The 22,937-nt window shown below is 40.4% G+C and overlaps 1 protein-coding gene across 3 annotated transcripts in view; it reads left to right on the top strand.

Moving 5' to 3' along the window:
• Positions 1–241: 241 nt before the first annotated feature.
• The window catches only part of mafgb (v-maf avian musculoaponeurotic fibrosarcoma oncogene homolog Gb), a 33,836-nt gene continuing 11,140 nt past the window's right edge, over positions 242–22,937 (top strand). Inside the window, exon 1 of one of the 3 annotated variants that reach the window (XM_017724781.2) lies at positions 242–416. The gene's annotated coding sequence lies outside the window, so the exon portion shown is untranslated. Of the gene's footprint in view, positions 417–1,382; positions 1,690–2,094; positions 2,203–22,937 lie in introns of those variants that run through there. The other 2 variants (XM_037545046.1, XM_037545048.1) reach the window with 2 other exon arrangements.

Here is a 22,937-nt window from a genome sequence, read left to right as displayed (position 1 = left end):
GCGTGTGTCCTTGGCTGTCTGAGAAAGTCTGCTTTGTAAAACAGCCCCTCATTAGTTCCCGAGTTGAACCGTGTGCTGCCCTCCAGGACTGCGGGTGGGCTCCCCTGCTCTGTCGTAACCCTCGATTCTGTGCCACTGAGATAACAGGTGGTTGGTCAGAGGCGCTCAGCAGCGCAACTTTCCCTTTAAGACTTTCTGTCCATGCTGCGTAGAGCCTTCATGAATGAAACCACGTGACCAAACATCATATGACGTCTGGCCTCGGCACAAGAGAAAGAGGATCAACAAGGAGAAAGCGGAGAGGAGCGGAGCAGCGATTTCCGAGCCAAAAACACCGACTAAACTTACTCGCCATCGCTTCGGCTTCTACTTTTTGGCCCTCTTTTGGCTTCGAAGACGGTTCCCGTTTGGGTTCGGTGAGTACTTGTGCCTTTCCAGGGGCGGGTAAACGAGCCGAAGTTGGCTTCTGCGCTCCTCCTGTGGTGAGGTGAGGGCGGCCGTGTCAGTGTCAGAGTCAGCTAAGCTCGCGCGAGGGCTGTTTTGCTGTTTTGCTGAGTGTGCACGCGCCTCTCCGGTGCGTGTGCTTGTGTGCGTGTATGTGTGTATTTGTGTGGGGTCAGGCATGTATTTAGCTCTTTGTGGGGATCATAGGCTCACCAAGACGGAAAACGTCAATGTTATGATGTTGTGGGGACGTTTGGGTGTTTTGCTGAGTGTGCACGCGCCTTTTTCTAACAACGCACGAAATAGAGAGTGTGAAAGAGAGTGAAAAATCCCTGTGTTTACTGTATTGTAATGAATTTGTAGGGATCCAATGTCCACAAAAACTTAACATATTGCTCCCCATTAAGGAAATGGTTTAACCAAAAACGCAGCTTTTGTTAGAGAAAAAAAGTAAATCATCCACCGCTCTGCTTTCGGTTTTTGAGGTTAGGGTTAGGGCTGGGTTAGGTGTAGGCGCAGCATTGTCGAGACCCTAGAATACGTAGATGGAAAGACCCCCTTAAAGACAGGCATACGTACTAGTGTTTGTGTGTGTATGTGTGTTGTTGGTTGCCTTTGCTAAGCGACATCGTGCCGATATGAGGAGGTGTGGGGGGATATTAAAGGGCTCGCCGTGCTGATTCATCACGGTTGGGTCATTAAGCCGAGGCACCGGGTGGACACCCACAGCCCTGCCCGAAGAGAGGCACTTTAACCCGAACACAAAGAGCTCGGCGTTACAGTGCGCGTCGGATCGCGGTTGGAATCAAGTCTACAGTGTGAGAGCATTTTTCCCCTTCCCCTCCACCCCCTCTTTAGTCTGTCAGTCAGGTGTGGGCAGCAAGGGGTCGTCGGCTTTTGCGTAGCCATGTTTAATTTGTCACATTTTCGGAAATCGTTTGTGCTCAGACGGTCCAGGCGTGCTGCCTGCGGGAATGTAGCTTAGCTTTGCCCCCCAGTAGCTCCCAGTAAGTAGCTCGTCGAGAAAACGTGACCGTGAGCTCAGACACCAGCCCATATCCACATCTACGGAGCTGGAGGTAGACAAACCGGCCATATCTACTCAGCTAGGACTAGACACGCCAGCTAGGGGTAACACAGCCACCCAGGTGGGGGTATAAAGCCGAGTGGGGAGCCTCTGCTGCTTCAGCACAAATACCCGCTGGAAAACAGCACAGCGGCGACACGCTGCTAACGTTAGCTGAGGTAAGTCAGGAGATTATGTAGTTAGCAGACTTATTTTCTGTTAACTGGAAACGGACCTGTTTGCCAATGTCGTAGTAGCCTGGCTGGCTAATAATAGACGTCAACGTGGCTATTTCCAGTATTTTCCCTTCTGAAGGCTGCCAGCTCTCGAAGTCGTTGTCTATTTTTATGAGGTCGTTCGTTACGGCAGTTGTTGTAGTAGTACAGGTTAGTAGTAGTAGTAGTAAGTAGTATACGGACAGAATGGAAGTGAAATGTATTCATTTTAGAGAGTGTTAAGAAGTTTATTCCCTTCCACGATGATAAAGATATGTTTCTGCTCGCTTTTGAACCGGAAGCTTGTTGACAAAGTGCACTTTTTCGATTTAAATTTCTCAACCGGGGTTCGTGAGTAACGTTAGCGACGTTAGCCACTGCTGTCTCCTTCCAAAGCAGGCGATTCAATCGCTAATGACTGAACGGCGCGTTTATCGGGGGGCCGTTTTATTCCTTTCATTTACATGGAGTCAGCAGGTATGTAGTCATTTAGTCGCTTGAGCTTTTGTTGTTATTTTGTATTTGTTTCTGTAGTGTTTTTTTATGTTTTTTGACTGAGCGACCCGGGCTGCTGATTCATCACTCGTTGCTGTTTGCGAGCTCCGGCACCGGGGAGCCATGGCAACGCGGGAGCTCCGCTCAAACACATTACTGCATAGGCACTATGGGAATGCATTAGAACAGTAGTGACTGTTATTATAACACATATAATAGATACGTTACTATTTAAAACAGGATAACTACATCGTATGAAGACATTATAACCTTATTATTTGTTATTACAACACTTATACCAGATCACGACTGATTTAGCGCTTAAAACAGCAATCGCTGTATTGCGTTTGTGGATGCTTTTCAATACGTTAACTGTTATTATAATACTTATAACAGACAACATTACTGTTTTAGGTCTTAAAATAGTAATGCACTGTGTGAAAACATGAAAACTAGCGTTATAACTAGCGTTATAACACATTACTATTTTAACACTAAAAACATTAATTACTGAATATGCATTGTGTGAACGCATTATAACGTTAGTAACTGTAACAGGTGGCCTGACTGTTTTAGCGCTTAAAGGGGAGCTCCACCAGTTTTTTTAAAATGTGTACATACTTAAATGGTTAAGATGTAAACAAAGTCATTTAGGGTGGTTTAATGTGAAATGCTTCATTCTAGAGAAACTTACTGTGTCAGAATTGTTTACAGTGGTGGTGATAGGAACCAGATGTCTGAAGAGTTTATTGCCTTTAACAGCTACCTCTCAAAAAAGGTATTGTACATGGTTATGAATATGCCGCCTGTTGCCTGAGATATTGTTTTTTTGATAGTTTTGTAAAAAAAGTTTTGGCCTGAAATGTCTTGGTAATCCATTTAGTTCATTCCATTCATGGCAGAAGGGTACATGCAGGGCATTTGTAAGGCAAAACAATCAGCAAAAGTGTTTGATATTATCAGATTTTTCTGATTTTCCACTATTTTACAATCATAAACATTACATATAAAAACTCAGAAGACATACTTAGGCTCACCAGTGGTTTTGGATAATGAATAAATTGGCTATATTGGTGTTGTAGACATTGAGAGTAACTTTTTCTACAGCAAACCATTTTACATCAGACCACTCTGAATGACTGTTTACATCACAGTGACAAAATTATGCAAAATCGGTATACTTCTTTTTTTTAAACAACAATCATCACTGGCTGCTTTTTGGTGAATGCATTATAACTGTTATTATAACTGTTATTATTATTTATAACAGATGATCACATTCTTGTTCTTATTATGGATCTCCATTTAAATAAGCACATTTCTAGCCATAACTGGCTTAGAACTGTTTACTGTGGCATTGATAAATAGGAAATCTTGGCTTGATTCTTTGCATTTTGTAGGTGTTAATTATTTTCAAATTGCATAATTATGTACTCAGTGTTTATGCTCGGATTGGTGGTAATGTGTAGTTACTTCATCCGTATGTTTTTGTAAGTGCTAGTATGGTCTGCTGTTGTTGACCATGAACATGCAGATCCTGGTTTAGGGACCTGTGCTGTATTTTGAAGAATGTAACCTGTGTTATTGAGCCATGCCTCAACCTGTCTTTCAGATTCAGCCCTGATTTGTACCTTGAGATATCAGAACTCACTCTGTCACTGCTGTTCCAACACACGTGTGCACACATGTCCCTCGAGTTGGGGACTGGAAAGGCCCTGAGATATAATCTAATTGCCCCGGTGCTCAGTTAGTTGTTTGTTGTGCAAATCAATTAGCTGATTGATTACAAAGGCACCATGTGAGGGGGATCATATAGCAACAGCTTCTCTTTCAAGAGTCACGTCCACCGTATTATCCTGAAAATTCTCCAATAAAATCTGAATTGTAATTTGTGGCGGTTGGTGCAATTAGCGGTGTAAATGGTCCAGTTGAGAGGCCGGGGAACAAGTGTAATTTGATCATTGGAGTACTTAGGCTGCACTTTAGGCGGTGCAGTTTTTGCTCCGCCGTTCACTTTCCCTGGCTTAATTGAACACTGACCGATGCTGATGGGCTGAATGTGCTGATGGTTGAATAGAAAAGCGAAAGAAAAAAAAAAGCAGGAAAGAACGAGATAAGATTAAGAATGTGGGATGGGATTGGTGGAGACAGAAGGGAACAAGAAGCTTTTTGTCTTCAAGGCATTCTCCAAAAATGCTGAGGCAACTGAAATGCACCCTTGCTTGACAGATGGCGTTTTCACTTGTTACTTAGCTTGCTCTTCCGCAAGTGTGGGTATACTTAGGCATAAAACGAGTGCAGCAGGTCTGTGGAACATTTGTGTAAGTGTGTGTATGTTTAGGGGTGGTTTTTAAAAATATCAGCATGCATCGAATCTAGTTCTTGACCACATGGTTTCTACATTTGACACGCAGTGTTGTACAAAAGTCACATCAGTCAAACCAGCCTTTATGTTCAGGCTGTTCATTTATTTAGTGTTAGGGAAAAAGCAGAAAACATGTTTAACAGAAAATTGCAAACAGGCTGTAACTGAATGTATTTTGGGTGTCAACTCTTTGCCTTTATTACAGCTTCTGTACTTTTCAGAGGATTTACTTTAGGGATATTTTTCCACACCTCTAAAGTTCAGTCTTAGAAGTTGGTTGTATTTTCTGCTTCTCAAAATCCATGTAATTCTAAATTCTATGAAATTGAGACCTGGACTCTGAGGTGGTCAGGCCATAGTTCTGAGAATAGTGGGAGATTCTTTGTTTGATTTGCAGATGTTCTTCTTTTTTGTCTGTTTCCTTTTGTCAGTAATGGCTTCTTGACAGCTGCACATCCTTCAGACCCATAGCATTGAGTTGTCTTCTCATAGTGGAAATTCTCATGTTTGATCTGAAGTAAGTGAGGATCATATCTCTCGAAGATGAAAGCTGTGCAGTTATCTGATGGGGACTGTTTGGTGGTCACCAGGTCTTGGTTGTTAGGAGTCCCAATTTCTCAGTATCTTTTAAGCATTTTTTGAGTTTAGGAAACTCCTTTTTTTAAATGTATTTTCTTGACTTTCCCCTTCCTTATTCAGGTGCATTATCTTATATCTAATCTCCTCAAAAATACCTCCTGAATAGTTTGCAGTTAGGAACTGATTTGACTGAAATTTAAATAAATGAAGGATTTCTGAGATGCACACAGCACTGTTTATGAATTTTAATACATGTGTGCGCTTTCAGGTTTTTGCTTCCTGTAGAATTTTGCTGACTCCTTCATTGCCTTTAACCTTTATGGTTCACAACAAAGAGTTCGGTTGAGAAGGAAACACAGTCAGCTCACCTTAGACGTTCATATGTGCAGATATGACTGTATTGTTTTAATCTGCAGATATCTTACTGATAAAAACAGCGTTTGTCTAGCAAGAACTTTGAATGCGCATTAGCGTACATCAGTGTGTCTTTGTATGTGGTGTGTGTTTTTGTGTCTGTGTGCTTACTTTACAGGCTTTGAATGCTGTACAGGCAATTTTTGGGAGAGAAACAAAATGCGACCCTTGCATCACCACCGCATGAAAAGAAATGCAATGGTTTGCATTTACAGTAAGAGTTTTGCAACAGATGGCAGTTTTTTTGTGCTTCCTCTTTCTGCTAACAGGTACTCCGGCTCTTCTTTTTTTCTCACTCGCTCTCTTCTGTTTTTTGCTTCCAGCAGAATGATGACGAGGGCAAATAACCGAGCGTCTGGACAGCCCTCTTATACTGTATGCATACATGGATGTTGTAAGCGTCTGCAAGGATATGGCTATTTAATTAGACTTCCTCTGTGTATACTGTGTCAGCCTACCTGTCTGGTCAGGCGTGACTCATGCTGGACAGTGAGGGTGAAAAAGCCCCCCGAAAAGCTTTTTGTTCCTTTTTCACTATCTCTCCCTCTCATACCAGGTGTAACTGGAGGAAGGCAAAGTGATATGGAACCTTTTGGCAAGGCACTGAAAAATGTGTCATCGATCTTTTTTTGGAAGAGCAACCTTAATTTATTAATGAGGTTCAGTGGCACATTTTTGCCATAAAGTTTCCGAATGAGTGATGCACTCCCCCAGTGTCTCTCCCCTTCATATCTGAGGGCTTCTATCGCCAGCAATGCCTTCGCTCTGTCTGCGGCAGGCGTGTTTAATAAATATATGTTTAGCGGGGGCGGTTATGGCGACAAATGAATGGTGCTCGCTGCTCTGCAAGTAGCGGCAGACGATCCTGAGATTTATCACTGTTTCGGAAGGAAATGCTGAGCTTAGACGAAGCAAGAGCCCTCCGCCTCATCAGCTTTGGTTTACACACACATGCGCGCACACACCCACATGCACACTAGACACATACACATTTATGTACAATTTCAGGATATAGGCTCACACATTCTGCCTGTATCGATTATGTATATGTAACTATATGTAATAACATTTTCTAAGCATAGAAAAATAGCTTTGATTAAAAAAAAAATCATAGTTATAGTACTGTTATTCATGTTATAATCATAGTTATAGTACTGTTATTCATGTTTTAGCATCAGGAAAGAAAAGCAGGCAACATATTTAACAGAAAATTACTCCAACAACTAATGCACATTTTCAGTATTTATTATATTTACACTTTTACTATGGCTTCGGTTCTTTTCAAGAGACCTGCTTTCAGTTTGTCAAAGAAGTATGCAGGCATATCTTTCCACACCTCCAAAGTTCAGTCTAAGACATTGGTTGTATCTTCTCAAGGTTCCAACCTGAACACATTCAATAATGAATCTTCTTTTTTTGGTCTATTTTCTTTTCACAGTAATGGCTTCTTGACAGCTGCTTGACAGACGCTCCTGTTTTTTTCACTTATTTTCCTTTGACTTTTTTCCTCATGGAAGTGGATTTTTATATATCGAATCTGCTGAGAAATGAATGGCCGTTTTGACTGAATATTAAATAAATGATGGATGGTCACTGACTTTGGTACATTACACTTATCTAAGTCAGGAACATGTTGGTGATTAGTCCTGTTTTTCTCTGTTTTTTTTCTACAAACTCAGGACATTCTTGTCCTGAAAATGTATGAAATCAAATACACAATGCAGAAGTTGCTTTATGCTCATAACACCCCTCACACAGTCTACACTTTCTCACCCACACAGCTACACACTTACAGACGTAGTGAGGTGTGTGTGTGTGTGTGTGTGGGAGGAAGTGGGTTAGGGAGGGAGTTGTCTAAGGAAGGTGAGGGGTTGATGAAACGGGGAAAGAGCTTAATGAGCTGCATCTCTATACGCCTTCCTCCGCAATGTGGCAGGTGGCTTAGAGTAAATACAGGCTCAAGGTGATCATTAACTTATTCTGTGTGCATGTGTTAGTTTCACTGCATGCAGGTTTTCACGAATGCTGGTGTAGCATCAGGATGTTTGTAGTGCACAATCTTTAATGCTTCAGAACTCGTAGTAATTGACTGGGTCTTATTCAGAAGAACTGACAAGTACTTCAGTTACCTTGGAATGTTTGAATATCTCTGTTGGTTTTGAGTTTTCATTGCTGGAGTATGAAGGCTGGAATGTTAAAATAAATGAAAATCCATTATAGTAATGTTCAATTTATATATGCGCTTACAACCTGGTATGTTGTTTTTCTTGTCTTTGTTCCAGTAATGTGTAGTTTTTCTGATATTTCTAAAAATCCTTCTGAATCACACAGACCTGTTTGAGATCTCATGATGCACTGGATTTAGGGCTGGCCCTAATAGCATTTTACCGGTTTTGAGTGCTGTTTGGTTCTTCTGAATACCTGAATACTCGTGCTCCATATTTCCTTTACTAACAATATTATTTACATATTATAATTAACCGAAATTTGTCAGCCATCTCTAGTGACCTTATTTTTTAGATGTTTTCCATGGAAATATTCCATTTTTTTCCTACTCAACCATCAGGACTAAAGCCAAACAAATGAGCACAGATTATCTAATTCTTTTTGTTTAGATATTGTTTGCCATTTTAATATCTTTTACTAACTTGTCTTGCTGTAGTCTTTCAAAGAAAGGAGGAGCTGTGAAAGAGTAAAGGGGAGCATGTGGCTGTGTTCTGCCTTTAGTTAGCTTTACCCAGGTCTGACAGTTGTTTATATTGTAATATGTTAATTGGAAAGTAATTACCATTTTATCAGGATTTATGATGAAACATTTAGTTTGAAAACAGTGATAAATAAGTCTCTCACTCTGAAATTCAGGACTCCTCAAGGCTAGAATTCTGATAAGATCCAGACAGTTAACAAAGATGCTTCCAAATACTAAACAATTAACTGGATACGAACAAATACTTGAGTACTCAAAGTATTCAGGCCAGCCCTAGCTGAATTGTTTCTTAAAGAATCCTAATCGAATTGAAACACTGAGGTCAGAAATTTGCACCCCTAGCTGTGTGTAGACACAGACAGCGGGGCTGCGGTCTTCATGGCCGCACTGAGCTCCAGGGGGACGAGTTGAAAGGTTTTTTCAGGGGCAAAAAGGGACAAAGTGTGAAGAGAGTGAAGCCCAGACAAAGGAGGAGGGGAGAGGACTTTGGGGTGGTAGTGAGGAGGGGATCAGTGCAGTCTATTTTTTTTCTCCCTCTCTCGCTCTCACCCCCGCCCCCCCCACCCCCCTCCTCAGCAATGATGAAATAGGTTGTAAGAAGTTAAGCATAATCTCCCCTCTACAGTGGAATATCTATCTCCTGTCGCAAGCCCCTCTCTCCTGTTTCAGAAAGAAAGCAGAAGAGAGAACGGGAGTGTTTTTAAAGATGGTTTCAGTGGGAATCTCACGCATTTCACAAGATTTCATCCACCCGTCACAATTGGCCACAGCCATGGGATCTTTTGCCCTGGTGTGTTCATAAGTTGTGCAAAAATGGACATTTAGGGAAAAATGAACCAAAGTTAGTGGAGGTTGTTTAATGATATAGGCATTAATGGAGCTCTGAGTTTTAAATAGAAAAATAGGTGTCAGTTATGACATCAGAATGATTGATTCCAGTATTCATTGTGAATGTGATGTCACAAGGCTTTTCTAATGTGTTTCCTCCCCTACCACATCTTGCACCATGTCCTAACAGCATGAGAGCAGCCAAATGTAGTATCGCATCGCATCACAAAGCCTTCAGGGCTGTCTATGCTGGAGACTAACTGTACGCGTCAAAACGTAAACAACAATGGTCCTATCAGAAATGGCTGTTTTGCTGACGGAGCTGTGCAGCTGTGGTTTTGGACATGGTGAATAGAGTATATAATGCATTTTTTTAAAGCCCTCATATAACATCAGTTGTCTAAATAACAATCAGAATGTCATTATACCACTCTGGTGTTGAGCGGCTCACTTATATGTCCAAACTTATATCTGTTGAGTGCTATTAGCTTACTAGCTGCAGGTCCTTATCAGTGACACAAAACACATAATGTTCTATTCCAACTTCCACTTGTGCAGTTTCTCTCCAAATTGTTTACTGGAGGGGTCATGTCTGAATTTCTCCTCTTCCATTTTGAGGTTCAATGGCTGAGCTATACGTCATGATGCATCAAAAATAGCAACTGGATATCTGTCTCACCGCATCATGGTCTGCGGCTCTCAGCTGTTGTAGACAGCTTCATTGATACATTAATTCTAGCACACGTTGCGATGTCATAGTGGTATTCTAATGTGTGTCCTCTCCCACAGAACCTGAACATCTTAACAATAGGCGTCGCAATGATTGATTCCAGCACTTCTTGTGTAGTCTTAATGACATTTTAAAGTGCAACCCCCCCACCTGAACATCTTAAATGGTTGAACTGAGTCAGTTTTACATCTTATGACTCTAGACCCTTTAAAGGGTTCAAAGTGGCATGTTTCAGAAGTTGCGGGTACAGTCTGTAAAGAGATGTTTGTTTCTATCCTTGTTCATATGATGTCACATGTCTGTCTCTTCTGTGCTGTGATAATGAATGGAACATTGGCTTAGCAAACACAAGAGTACCAAATGCTTTCAAGTGTTCTGAGTGGTCCTAAGAAGTACCAGCTACGCTATGGTTGTTATATTAGGGAGAGTATTTTGTTCAGGCCACCTTATTTGACCCAGTTGGGATTGCGCAGTGAAATATGGATATTCATAACATCTTTTCTCTCTGGCTTTTTTTTGTGTGGCATTGAAGGTTTTCTTGGACTGCTGGGCTGCTGTGAGAGGATTCGTGAATGTCTCCGAGTTGCATCATCTCACCAGCAATATGCCGCAGTTTTTACCCGCAGTGGCGTGCTGCTCCTGGGTTTCTCACGCTGTAAAAAGCAGCCAACAGATAAACGGTGCGGCCCGAAAAAACCCTTCGGAAAGAGCTCGAAGACAGAGAAAGAGAACAAGCTTGTTTTGCAGTTGTTAGTTTTTAAAAGCTGAGTGTCAAGGACATGCAGGTGTGTTAATGTGGAGATGGTGAAGGTCATTACAATGCTGCACTGAAAAACACATGGCCTCTCTTTCTTTAGGTTAGGTAGATTTGAAAGGTAACACAGTCTTTTTTTTACCAATGCCGACTACCTCTCTGGTGTCAGTTGGCTCTATTCGAGCCTGACTTTACCCTCATAAAGGCTCGAGGAGAGGAAAGGAGTGAGGAGGGGGAGGAAACAGTGGTGAAAGTGAAAGGAGAGAAAAGGTGAGTTGAGAGGTGAAGGAAAGGAGAGTGAAAAGAGGAGAGGAGGCGATGAAGTGAAGAAGAAGTGAAAAGAAGGGAAGGTGAGAAGAGGACAGGTGGCGGGAGGGGTCACTGTTTAAAGCCATGGATGTCATCCCATTGTTTTCGGTGAGATGAATGCTTCAACCCTTAGAAGTCTGTGGTTATTATGGTCAATATTATGCTGTTTAAATATAATGACATTGTCTTTTTTTGGTTGATTTGATGCCAGAAATGTGGCAAAAATGTAAATGATGTTTTTATTTACCACAAAACAAGACTATGCACTTTAGCTTTCCAATAAAATTTAAATAAAAAAATCTAAATAAAGTTTAGTTCATACTTTCAACAGAATTCCTCCAATGAGCTTTGAGAAATATTTCATATAAATGTACATTTTTCTGATTGATAGTAATAACTGTGAATTCTAAGGGGTTAATGACTGTTGTCCCACACCCAGAATAAGCCTGAAGGTTTTTCATTGGTGAACCACCAGTACCACTGCAGTTTTGTCTAAGAACAGACTTAATCTCCGTGTAGGAGACTGGCTGGAATTGCCGTAGTGGCCTCCTGGGGAGGCAGACGCTGTAGACAGTGTTCACATGAAGTACACGGGCCTGTACACTCCTGTGTTGTGAGCATTAGGGATGCCACTATTAATCAGTTAAACTTGATTTATGAAAAAAGAAGAAACATCAATTCAAATTTAGCTTCTCTTTGAATGTGCTACTCTCACAGAACTGGACTGTCATACCCATTTATATGCATTATATGCATTTTTCTGTGCAAGTCTTTTTAGAGGCTTTCTAATTTCTCTTTCCAGTAATCTGTTTTAACATGCTTTGCTATTGTTATGTTAAGTTCATTTTCAGGGCTTTTTAAAAGCTTTAATTACTTGTTTAATTGTCAGGCAAATCAGTAGAACACTCGATTATGAGCCCTAGCGAGTTCATCCATCCTGTAACATAAATCTGTCTGCCTGAACGAGGCTCATGTTTTAAGTGACATAGTAAAGAGCTCCAGACTGTCCAGCCTGGGTGGAATCATGCTGACTCATGGTGATGTGGGTGTGAATGTGGTGATGAAATGTTAAACGATGGCAGTGTGGATGGTCCCTCAGTGTGGGCAGTCCCTTGGTGTGGCTGTTACCTCAGTGTGGACAGTCCCTCAGTGTGGACGGTCCCTCAGTGCCAGCTGGACACTCTATATGACGTGTAGGCTAAGACTGTTATACCACTGCACTACACAGAGAAACCAGAGAGTTAGACTGCCTCAGAGCAGCTGTCTGTCTGCCTGTCTGTCTGTTGCTTTTCTTTCTTTCTTTCTTTCTTTCTTTTCTTACTTTCTTTCTTTCTTTCTTTCTTTCTTTCTTTCTTTCTTCTCCATCTATTTTGTTTCTCTCCCATCTGTTCTTTCTTTAATCTTTCTTTTTTCTTTGCATCTATTTTCTTTCTTTCTTTCCCATCTGTTTTCTTTTTTCTTCCTAATCTGTTTTCTTTATTTCTTCCCCATCTACTTTCTTTCTTCCCCGTCTACTTTCTTTCTTTCTTTCTTTCTTTCTTTCTTTCTTTCTTTCTTTCTTTCTTTCTTCCCCATCTACGTTCTTTCTTTCTTCCCCATCTACTTTCTTTCTTTCTTTCTTTCTTTCTTTCTTTCTTTCTTTCTTTCTTTCTTTCTTTCTTCTTCTCCATCTATTTTGTTTCTCTCCCATCTATTCTTTCTTTAATCTTTCTTTTTTCTTTTAATCTTTCTTTTTCCCATCTGTTCTTTCTTTTTTCTTCCCCATCTGTTTTCTTTCTTTATTTCTTCCCCGTCTACTTTCTTTCTTTCTTTCTTCCCCGTCTACTTTCTTTCTTTCTTTCTTTCTTTCTTTCTTTCTTTGTTCCCCATCTACTTTCTTTCTTTCTTTCTTTCTTTCTTTCTTTCTCTTTCTTTCTTCCCCATCTACTTTCTTTCTTTCTTCCCCATCTACTTTCTTTTGTTTCTTTTTTGCTTTCTTTCTTTTTTCTCCCCCTCAGTTATTTATTTCTATCTGCTGTTGCTGTTTTTGTGCTGACCCGTGTGAGTGGAGGGGAAATAAGATTTAGTTAACTTTATCTCCGTCTGCTCTGAAGAGGTGGGGGGGACCAAATTAACCTACGAGTTTCTCTTGTGGAAAAAGCCCTTACTAAATAAAAAAGGAACCCATTTCCTGACTCTGCACTTTTTTCTGCTTGTGTTAGGAAATTTGTCATCACACACAGTTACTACCTGAGATGTGAACAGTGGTAGATAGAGAATGCTTTTCTTCCCTGGCCTGACTTACAGCGTACAGTCACTCTCCCTGTGTTCCTCTCTGGAGCTCACTGCATCCTTTTCTTTTAGTTTTACTGAGCCTCTGTGTTTTTGACTGTTACAGCTAGTGCTGTATCTCTGTATCCCTCTCTGTCTCTATCTCTGTCTCTGTCACTTTTTCTCTTTCTTTTTCTTTCCCTCTTACTTTCTCTTTCTCTCTTTACATCTCTCACTTTCTCTTTCTGTATTTCTCACTCCTGTTTCTTTCTATCTGACTTTCTTTCCTTCGTTCTTTCTTGCTCAACACGTGATATTTCCTTCTGATTTCTACTGATCATTTAAATGATGTGTTGTACTCTATTGATAACACTCTCACTCTCTCTCTCTCTCTCTCTCTCTCTCTCTCTCTCTCTCTCTCTCTCTTCAATTATTTACTTCACACTTCAGCTGAGAGCCTGTCTCAAATCAATAGCATGGCTGCTTTTAGAAACAGTGAATGAGGGGGACCCCTGAAAGAGATTTTTGTTGGCTCCACCTTTTTCAGTATTTCCTCTTTTTGGTTTAATTTAAGAAATGGTGGAACACTCTCATTCACAGATGTACATTTGCCCGAGGATCAGAGTTGAGCTTTTTAATTGGAGGATAAACAAACACCTGAGACTGAATAAATGAAGAGATTTGTATAATGTAGTCTTATTACAGCCTCCAAGGCAGCGTTCAGCCCTATTATTCATTCAGTTTGATAGGTCTGATACGGCTCCATTGAGCTAAATCCCGTTAGTGTGTTTGTGTCTGTGTCTCCGTGTGCATGCATGTGTGTGTGTTTTGCGTAAGCCGGCTCTACGAAAGAGCCACGCATACCAGGAACTCACAAAGACGTCCGCGCTTCACACAAGAGCACCAAACAGGATTAATAAGGCTAAAAGTGGCCCACAAACACACACACTGATGCTTTTACGCATGTCTATAGGCCTAGTTTGTTGAAAGCTTCCTATTTTTGCTATATTTAGCTCCTTCCAGTCTGTGAGGTACTTAATCATGTAATCATTTAACTCCATTATCCTGCCTTCTTCTTCTTTATCTGTAACTTTTCTGGTTTAATGATTATAATATACATACACTATAATATATATGCAATATATATATACAATATAATATACATACACTCACCTGCCCTTTATTAGGTACACTGTTCAATTGCTTGTTAACACACATAGCTAATCAGCCAATCACATGGCCACACCTCAGTGCATTTAGGTAGTAGAGGTGGTCAAGTGCAAACCGAGCATTAGAATGGGGGAAGAAAGGTGATTTAAGTGACTTTGAACGTGTCATGGTTGTTGGTGCCAGATGGGCTGATCTGAGTATTTCAGAAACTGCTGATCTACTGGGATTTTCACTCACAACCATCTCTAGGGTTTACAGAGAATAGCCAGAGAAAGAGAAAATATCCAGTGAGCGGCAGTTGTGTGGATGAAAATGCCTTCTTCATGTGAGAGGTCAGAGGAGAATGGGCAGACTGGTTCGAGATGATAGAAAGGCAACAGTATCTCAAATAACCAACCAAAATCTCTGAGGAATGTTTCCAACACCTTGCTGAAAGTGTGTCATGAAGAATTAAGGCAGTTCTGAAGGCAAAAGGGGGTCCAACCTTTTACTAGCAAGGTGTACCTAATAAAGTGGCTGGTGAGTGGATAGAGAGATATATAGAGAGATTGCTGTTGTCAGAACAAAAACTTGTATCTCCAAAATTGTAATTTTACAGGAGAAGGAAAAAACATACTTTTAAAGTCAGTGGAACCAGACTTCTTTGGCAGTTTGATTTTGGCCTTTTCATCATGAAATTTATGCACAATGTAAAGGGCAAGAGGCATTTTCAGAATATATATATATAAATAAAACTTACCTTGGTACTGTATAGAACCCTAAGAGTGTTGCCTGAACTCCTACTCAGGTAAAAGTATTATTACATTTAATAATGATGTATTGAGTATCTAATAGAAGTGCAACGTAACTTCAGCATCTGTCACATAGGACCTGAGGCTTGTTGGTTATGAAGAAGTTATGAACATATCTGCCCTGTTTGATTACTGTCTGTTTAAGTCATAATGGTGTATTTTTACAAAATACACGCCGGGACAACAATTTCCATAGTTATAATATGAATAGCAAGCAGTATTTGTGCTGGTGATGATTTCATATTTATTTAATTCTTATAACTTTCATTTTGGTGTACTGTTCAAAATGTAGAAATCACCTATTTAATTACATGAGCAGTGGATTACATCAAGTCTACGCTGATGACGTTTCTCTGTGTTGATATTAATAATTGACAGAAGAATGGAAAAGACTTTTTCTTCCAGCAAAACAAGACTAAACGCACAGCAGTAAACAGCAGCTTTCGCCATATTGGAATCATAATAAAATATCTAATTTCATACTTATAAACACAATATTATCAGTACGACATTGATTGAAAGTTTATAATCTGACTTCTCGTTGAGTGAGATATAATTTAATGTTGAATTGTGCTGTATTTGAGTGGTGTCAGGATCTGGGACACATACATTTTCTAATCTGTAAATTGCATTTGAACAGCCAGTGAAATCATATTTACAAGTGGGAGATGCAGGATTGTAGGTAATTTTACCTGATGTGATGCATCATGTATGTCTACAAATTATAGCCAACTGTATGGTGGATGTGGAATAAACCTACCAGATGTTTTTGTGATGTAGCAGGTATGTGCTTATTGATATAAAAAAGCAGAATAAGTATCTTCATTCTTTCTTCTTTCTTGTGGTGGGTGTGCCTTGCAACAAGCACCTGAATGGAGGGAAGTCATACTTACTAGTTAACCATTTGCTATACTAAACCTTCCAAAGAGCAGCTCAATGCAGCATTGCTCTGATAACTGCAACACCTAAGGATGAGGTCCCATACAAACATTTGTGTATGTTATATTTTTATTGAGCCTGCACGGGAAATTAGTTATTTTGCTGCCTGACTGCACCCAGTCTGGGAGCAGCACTGCGTGGTCAGCAGAAATACCCAGTCAGTCCTTGGATTTAAACTCGCAACCTTCCAGTTGCTACTGTGATGATGTGATAAACGGTGATCAGAAGAATCCTACAGGTTAACTAGACTGACCCGTGTTCACTTAATCATTGGAGCCCGACTGATATATCAGTACGCCGATAATATCGGCTGATGTTGACGACCTTCGCTTTATTTTTTTTGGCATGTGCTGTTCATTTAATGTGTGTACAACCCTGTTTCCAAAAACGTTGAATAATGTGCAAAATGTAAATAAAAAACAGAATGCAAATCATTTAAATCCAACTTTTTTGAAACATATTGCTGGCATCTAATTCAAAATGAGTATTTTTTCTCAGTTTCACCATTTGATATGTCTTAATACTTTTTTCTTTTAAATACACGGTTTATGTGATTTGCACATCATTGCTTTTTGTTTTTACTTACATTGTGCATGGTAGACATGTTTACATGCAACCTTATAATCCATTTATAATCCAACTAATAGCTCAATCAAAAAAGAAAACTTCCATGTGTACACCTCAGTCAGACTAGGCTGATTGAGGCAATTCGGACTGCAATTTCCCTGTTCCAACTTTTTTGGAAACGGGGTTGTAATCTGAGAAGTGACAATATCTTTCATCCATCCATCCATCCATCCATCCATTTTCTAAGCCGCTTCTCCGTCAGGGTCGCGGGGGGGTGCTGGAGCCTATCCCAGCAGTCTTCGGGCGGAAGGCAGGATACACCCTGGATGGGTCGCCAGTCCATCGCAGGGCAATATCTTTCAACTAAAACTAATTCAGTAGTTATCATTTATCAGAATGTCTGTGTCAACCATTGAATTTTCCTTTTGGTCAGCCCTGTTAATTATACACTGATTCCCCAACGGAACTCTAATCTACCAAGTTCCTCCATTGTGTTCTTTTATCTTTTCCTCTCCACCTCCATCTGTTTTGCCATCGCTCTTTCTCTTGAACCCCCCCATCCAGACTCTTGCTGGGCTGTTTGGTTGTCTCAGCAGTCGCGCGGAGAGGCGTGTTGAAGGCCTTGCAGTTTTGTAGCGGTGGATCAACACAGGAACTTTTTCTAATTGGAGGTTTTAGCGGCGCTGGATGCTGAGTTCAGGGCTTTTCTCCCCTCCGCTCGACCCCAATCCGCCTCCCCAGCCACTAAGCTCCCGTAAATGTGTCGAGCATGCACTTTCGGCCGGGGCTCTTTTCCTCCAGCCTTACCACCCCCTCCCAGCACCGCGCCCCCCCAAACCCCACACTCCTCCTTACGCACTGTGTCACTCCCTATCTCTCCACAGCTCCTATCTTTTTTCACTTTCACTTCATCTTGCCTCCTTTTCTGTCGTCTTTCTCGTTCTTCACCAAAAATCTTCTTTCTTTCTTTCTTTCTTTCTTTCTTTCTCTTTTTTCCTTTTCTTTCTTTCTTTCTTTCTTTCTTTCTCTTTTGTCCTTTTCTTTCTTACTTCTTTCTTTCTCTCCATCTGCAGTCATATACACGTTATTGGCTTTCTTTCTTTCTTTATGTCTAACTCTCTTCATCTGCCATCATATACCTGTTTTTGATCTTTTCTTTCTTCCTTTCTTTCTTGATGTTCATCTCTCTCTTCATCTGCTGTCATACACCTGTTTTTGATCTTTTCTATCTTTCTTTCTTTCTCTTTGTCCTTCTTTCTTTCTTTCTTTCTTTCTTTCTTTCTTTCTTTCTCTTTTGTCCTTTTCTTTCCTACTCCTTTCTCTTTTGCCCTTTTCTTTCTTTCTTCTTTCTTTCTCTCCATCTGCTGTCATATACCTGTTATTGGCTTTCTTTCTTTCTTCATCATCTGCTGTCATATATCTGTTTTTGATCTGTTCTTTCTCTCTCTCTCTCTCTCTCTCTCTCTCTCTCTCTCTCTCTCTCTCTCTCTCTCTCTCTCTCTCTCTCTCTCTCTCTCTCTCTCTCTCTCTCTCTCTCTCTCTCTCTCCTGCCCGCCATACTTTCACACTCAGCAATTTTTGCCCCTCATCATGTGTATGTCAGCGTTCTGTGGGCCGATGGGGAAGAATTCACTGTGCGACAGCAAAAGGCCACTAGTACAGTGACCACCTCAGCTCACTCATCCTCGTTGAAATCATCATCATCTTCTTCTTTGTGCAGGATGATCACCCCCCCTCCCCCCGAATAGTCTCACAACTAAGATATATATGTCCATCAGCACATGACTGAGGTGTCCTTGAGCAAGACACCTAACCCCCAACTGCTCCCCGGGTGCTGTGGATTGGGCTGCCCACCTCTCTGGGCAAGTGTGCTCACTGCCCCCTAGTGTGTGTGTGCTCACTAGAGTGCATGTGGTGTTTCACTTCACAGATGGGTTAAATGCGGAGGTGAAATTTCCCCGTTGTGGGACTAATAAGGGTCTCTTAATCTTAATATTAATCTTAAATTTGAATTAATGACAGTGCTGCATCGGGAATAATACTCTCCCCACGTTGTGATGTCAGCACTCAAATCTTTCACCCTTATCTAACGTCTCGTTCAGAGTCTTTATCTTTGTCCCCTTTAACTCATTAAATTCTGCTTTCACAGTAATTGGTCAACATGCAGGTCCACATTTAGCAAAGTAAAATGGATCAGCATATGGAATTTTAGCTTTTTGTGCTACTGTGTTTTCTATCACTATAGAAAAGAAGCTCCATGCTGCCTTTATTGTTGGATCAGCTGTCATAGAACCGCAGTGATCTCAACAAAGAATTGGGACACAATACCCCTAGACGAGAATGCTCAAAACAGAGTGTTGAGGGCTAAATGGTAGTGCCAAGGGGTGAAATGGGATTGCGCCATAGTGTGGCCACAGTGGAAGGATGGACAGAAACACCTGTGAAAAATGGAACTGCAGTTAACTCGTTTTATGAACTTTCTCCATTAACCCAGGTTTGGATATTCAAGCTATGTGTGCACATGAAAGTGTGATGTTTATGACAAACAGCCATTTGCGTGAACCATATAGAAGAGTCCAGCAGCTAATTTGTCAGATAACGAAGAAGAAATCTGTATAAATATGTAGAAAGGAGCAGCACTTATATCGGAAAAAGGAAAACTTCTACAGTGTTAGTGTTTATTGGCGCACTAATTGTGGAAATTAAAAGTGGAAATTAAATTAACGAAGGGTGGTCTCTGACTTTTGCACAGAACTCTATAAGTACATGCTCAACCCAACTATATGCACACTCACAACAGCAAATCCACAATACTGCCTCTACAGATGGTCATAAAACACACACGCGCTCTGGCAGGAGAGTAAGTCCTTTATCAGAGTTAATGTGGTTTTGTTGGCGCTGCGGGAGGACGTCTGCTTCTTGCTGGTGACCTCTCCTCAGAGAGGAATATTAAACAGAATCACCGCCAGTGTGTGGGAGTGTGTGTTTGTGTTTGTGGGTAGGTGGACGAGTGGCTGCGTGTGTGTGTAGGTGGTGGGTTTACAGCAAGGGGTTATTATGTTGCCCTTATGTCCTTTTTGTATGTTCTCTGTTATGCATCTTCAAAGTCAAATTGCTCTATATGCTGTATCTATGTGTGGGAGAGAGAGGAAGATATATGATTCCTTTGTGTGTTGAATGTCCATCATTATCTTTTTGCTCTGCTCTCTCTCTGTTTTATCTTAATCACTTACACTCTCTGTTTGAAACTGGTCGTTGCATCACGTGAGCATTTCGTGATCAATGGCAGACAGAAATGCTTCAAAATGACTTGGAATAAAGTGTTGTTACATAAACTTAGATTAAAGTTGTGCACGTTTTTCTTTCTTTAAGGAACTTAAAGTTGCTGTTTGACAGCAACAGTATGAGAGCCTGAAGTGTCATAATGCCACTGTGACCAGGCAGAAGTGGCAGGGAACAGCTGCTAAAATGGAGTGGAGAATCGTTACACGTTGCACTATTAAACCCGCATGGGTTGAAATTGAAATGTAGGCTAGACAGTGCCCGCTGTGTGCGCCATATGGACACATCACTGTTTTTCTTTCTTTTTTTTAACGCTGTTCTATTGGGAATGGAAAAATGCCTCGATCTGGGGGTGGCAGTTCAACTATGTCACTTTTGAAGTAATTAAAGTGGATAATAATAATAATAATAATGATGATATTTTTGTCCTTTTCCCCCAGTATTCCTAAAAAAATACAAATCCATATAGGGACAAAACAAAGTATATTTATTACCAGCTAATCAGTTTTTAGTGTTGGATCACTTTTAGTGGTTTGAGTTTTAATGAGTTATGTTGATGTGTTTTCATTAGTGTTGTGTTAACATGTTTTTAATGCTTCAGAGATTAACATGTTTTTTACTGTTGTATTAGTGACACGTTGTTAGCATGCCTGTTAGTTATTGTTGTGTTAATGTGTTTTGCATGTGTGTTCGAGCATATAATTGTTGATGTTGTCTTAGTGTTTTGCATATCAGTGTATGTTGTGTTACTTATAGTTGCGTTGTATTTGTTCAGCAACATCAGTTTGTCGTTTAATGTTGCATTTTAGTATGTTAAGTGATACTTATTTGTCCCACAACAGGGAAATTTCACCTCCACATGTAACCCAGCCGTGAAGTGAAACACCACATACACACCAGTGAGTACACACACACTAGGGGGCAGTGAGTAACGGAGCGGTGGGCAGCCCTATCCACGGCGCCAGGGATCGGGGTTAGGCATCTTACTCAAGGACACTTCAGTCATGTACAGCAGCCTTCTGGTCACAGGGCCAGTTCCCTAACCTCCATCCCACGACTGCCTCTTTGTTAGTGTTTTCCTTAACTGCACTCAGTAAACAAATTCATATAAAGAAACAGATAAACAGATATTACCAGCTGTCCACTTAACAGTACACAGTTAAGTCAACTTACTGTAAACTAGGGGTGGGAGATATGGCAAAAATACAATATCATTGTACTTTTCATGATTTGCTTTATCATATTTCATTTTTTTTTTAGTTTGATTAGTTAGGACAAGCAGAATGTGCCCCATTTACACAGTTGGTCCACAACATGCACCGAAAAACACACTGGCGTTTATTCATCACACTCGTGTTAAAAATGCAGAGATTTGACCACCTTTAATAAAATACAAACCACTCTGTTTGATGAAACTTTTGTAGAACTTGCTAACAAGCAGAGACTAGGACCTCATTTACATACAGTTTACAAGAAGCACGTCCTATTTCATAATGTTACGGTGATGAGCCAAAACAAATGACAAAACTTTGTAATTTTTAGGAACAAACAATGATGTGTTTTGTCTAGCGGGATTCTTTTTCTAAAATAGCATATTTAAATGCTGTATTATTGCAGTGTATGAAATGCTTCTGTGGGCGGAGACAGTAGTAGACAACAAAAGCGCAGTGTAATACGCCTTTAAATGCAACATGGAATAGTTGCAGCATTTGTTTATCATATTTCTGTTTTTATTCTTAGGATTGGTGTTATAGGGCTGCACGATAAATTGAATGTTTATCATTATTTCATGATGAGAGCTACAATGACATTACCTCATAGATGCACACCAGAGACGTCATATCCTTCGAGGCACAAACCATTAGAAGTGTAATGAGTGATTCTCTGCACAGGGATTGAACCCAGCTCTCAGCACCCGTCCACGTGGAGCTATTTAGCTTAACACCCAGTCACAAAACACACTCAGGCACAGGTCAAAAACAGAACAGAAACTGCCCTTAAACTAATGCTGAACAAATGTCTGGTATTTGAAGCCTTTATAGAAAAAGCTGTTGAAGTAATGCTGACTGTTTTTCTCCTTTCAGGGCACAAAAAAATTGCAGTTCTGATATAAGAAACTGATCCTTTTCTATTTCTTTTTATTTTGCACAATAGTGAATGGTGCTTTTGTAATGTTGTCATTTTAACCGATCAATAAATCAAGCATTTTCTTTCAGATTGTTGAGCTATTAGACTCGAATTTACACTCATTCCTACCAGACAGGATTTTGAAGATGAAACTGATGAATTACTAAACAAAAGATTTGACCATATACAAGTTGGATGAATAATAGCTGTTGTAACATAGCATATCATGATGGGTAAGTATCACCATATTGCCCACCCTTATGATAATCTGCATGCATTTATTTTGTTTTTGGTCAAAATAAAATTCTCCAATGAGAAATGTCAGGCAAGCTTGAAAAAGCCCTCACGTTTGTGTTTTTAAATAACTTAATAAGACTAAAACAGTAATCCATTCATGATGTCATGCTTTTATAATGCAGTGAATTGAATAGTAAAGAACTGTAGAAGAGTCATTCAGAGCAGAGAGGAGCGGATCTGAATTGTTTCATCAACATTTCTGATGATGCTGGTACATAAATATTTATTAAATGTAGAAATCGGGATCCACCTGGATCAGCATTACAGAGGAATATACCATTTCTTTCCATAGGTTTGTAAATGCAGTAAAATGAATAAAACACAGACATTTTAATCCAGTGTTGCCTAAACATCTGCCAGTACTCCTGTGATTCTAATGTCATTGTGTTTCACTGCTTAAGAGGTCAGAGATGCACCTGTGATCAGAGTATGAGGAGGAATCTTGACTCCTGTCATTAATCTTAAATGTGTATCCGATGTAGCGAGGAGTGTGTGTTCTGTCAGCTGTGCATGTTTGTGTGTGAGAGAGGGGTCTGTAATGTGCACGTGTGTGTTTATGGGTGGTACAGAGAGAGCAAGGGCTGATGGGGGATGGGGGTCGGGCACTA

This window comes from Pygocentrus nattereri, chromosome 15, assembly GCF_015220715.1.
Source record: "Pygocentrus nattereri isolate fPygNat1 chromosome 15, fPygNat1.pri, whole genome shotgun sequence".
NCBI classification, from domain to species: domain Eukaryota; kingdom Metazoa; phylum Chordata; class Actinopteri; order Characiformes; family Serrasalmidae; genus Pygocentrus; species Pygocentrus nattereri.
This window is presented reverse-complemented; position numbering and strand designations above follow the sequence as displayed.